We start from the raw sequence: 2,242 nt of genomic DNA, 5'->3' as shown, positions 1-2,242 counted from the left end.
AATGTACCATAACACATTTTGCCATGTGTGAAAGTTTCTGGAAGTTTTGAAATCTTTATCCCTGGATAATTAAATTTTTTTATTAAATCATTTCCCTGTAAGAGCATGGACCCACCTATATTCTGCTGCTAAACTGCCTATTTCAACTGTACGGTTATAACTGGCTTTCTCAAACTTTGTATTTAAATAAGATACCTGCTGAATACCAATTTGTACTGCCATTCAGAAAGTATCTGTTAAGTCTTACAGTTAACAATTCCATAAACGATTTGTTTCTGCTTTAGATCAGGTTTGTTTTAGGGTCTTTGTGAGTTTGTAAATCCTGTTTCCTGTATAGTAGTCCCATGACTCCTTTGCTCCCTGTTCCCTTCCTTGGCTTAAGTTTCCCAACATCAAGGTAAAAATAAAAATAACGTTGGAAAGACATTTCGCTATTTACAAGGCATTTCTGCATACAATATGCCATTCAGTATAATTAAGTGTAACTAATATAATTCTATCTTTTTAATATTTGGAATCTCTGGTTTTTAAATAAACTAGTAATGTGAATAAGTCTTCTGGGTTTCTTGCGCTTTGATTGTCTTATGTATTATAGATCTGCCAATGCCTACAAAAGTGCTTTCTATATAATAGATACCGAATACATGTTTGTTTAATGAATGAATAAATAAATAAATAAATGATCTTCCATTCTTACCCCAGAGACAAATGCAGCCTCAAATTCAGTACTTCCCTCCCACCACCACATTGTTTGCTATAGATGGCAGTGAGAAGGATGCCCTCAGTGGAGTTAGGCAACAATGAAGGCTCTAGTTTTCCCCAGACCTTCCAAAAAGTAACAAGGGTGGGTGGAATCACAGATCCACATCAGGCAGGAAAGGAAATCAAGGCAGCCATCGTTGGGGACTACCTAACACCCAAACAAGGGAAGTAGAAAATGCCCCAAAGCCCGGGAAAATGTCTATTTTATCCAGAAATTTACTCACTGTGACCCCCTGACAAAAGAAATTTTATTTACATGATAGTGGGATTCTAGGCCAAACTATAAATATCTGAAGATTGACTGGAAAACAAGGAAGTAAAGACAGTGAGTATGGATTACTTTGTTGATAAAGAAGGAAATGGGAGAGGGTTCCAGATAGACGGAGGGTAATGTAAGGGAAGGTTTTCAAATTATGGAAAAGAACTGAAATATGTATAAGCTGAGGGGACAGAGCCATTAAAGACAATTAAAAAACAAAAACTATAAGGAAGAATTAAATTTGTAAATGTAAGAAATAAAATCACAAAAGTAAAAAAATGTAATATAATATTTTTAGAACCTCAAAGGAGAGAAAGGACTTCTTAAATGGACAAAAGTAAAAAAGCCAAAAAGTAACCACACAGAGATGATTTAAAAGACAAATGACTGACCAGACGGAAATATCTGCTAGACAAGTATTCCATAATACTTACCGAATTCCAACCATCAGTAAAAAAAAAGATAAACAATTCATATAAAAAAAATGAGCAAAGGACTCTTCAATACAAATGGACAAGTCAAAAAATAAGATGTAAATGTTACTAATAAGCAATGAAAAGATGCTCAATCCTACAAGTAGTCAGGGATGTATGAGATTGGTGCAAAAGTACTTGTGGTTTTGGACCCTGAATTTCAAATCATTATAACTAGGCTCAAACACATCTTTATTGATCAAAATAGGAACCCTTACAATCAACACATTTTTGCCAACAAGAAATAAATGTGTTTTTATTCCCGTAGCATAAAAATCCATGCTTTGGGTTTGACAAACTCTTGGAAAGCATTTTCTGCATCCTACTGGTTGTGGAAGCATTTTCCCTGCAAAAAGTTGTGGAGATACTTGACGAAGTGGTAGCTGGTTGTTGAGAGGTCAGGTGAATATGGCAGATAAGGCAAAACTTTGCAGCCCAATTCGTTCAACTTTTGAAGCGTTGGTTGTGTGACCTGCAGTTGGGCATTGTCATGGAGAAGAATCGGGCTGTTTCTGTTGACCAATGCTGGCTGCAGGCATTGCAGTTCTCAGAGCGTCTCTTTGATTTGCTGAGCATACTCCTCAGATGGAATGGTCTTGTCGGGATTCAGAAAGCTGTAGTGGATCAGACCAGCAACAGACCACCAAACAGTGACCATGACCTTTTTTTGGTGCAAGTTTGGCTTTGGGAAGTGCTTTGGAGCTGCTTCTCGGTCCATCCACTGTGGTGGTCGTCACTGGTTGTTATA

Source organism: Lemur catta, chromosome 4 (assembly GCF_020740605.2).
Source record: "Lemur catta isolate mLemCat1 chromosome 4, mLemCat1.pri, whole genome shotgun sequence".
NCBI classification, from domain to species: Eukaryota; Metazoa; Chordata; class Mammalia; order Primates; family Lemuridae; genus Lemur; species Lemur catta.
The sequence above is the reverse complement of the archived record's forward strand: the minus strand, read 5'-3'. Positions refer to the sequence as shown.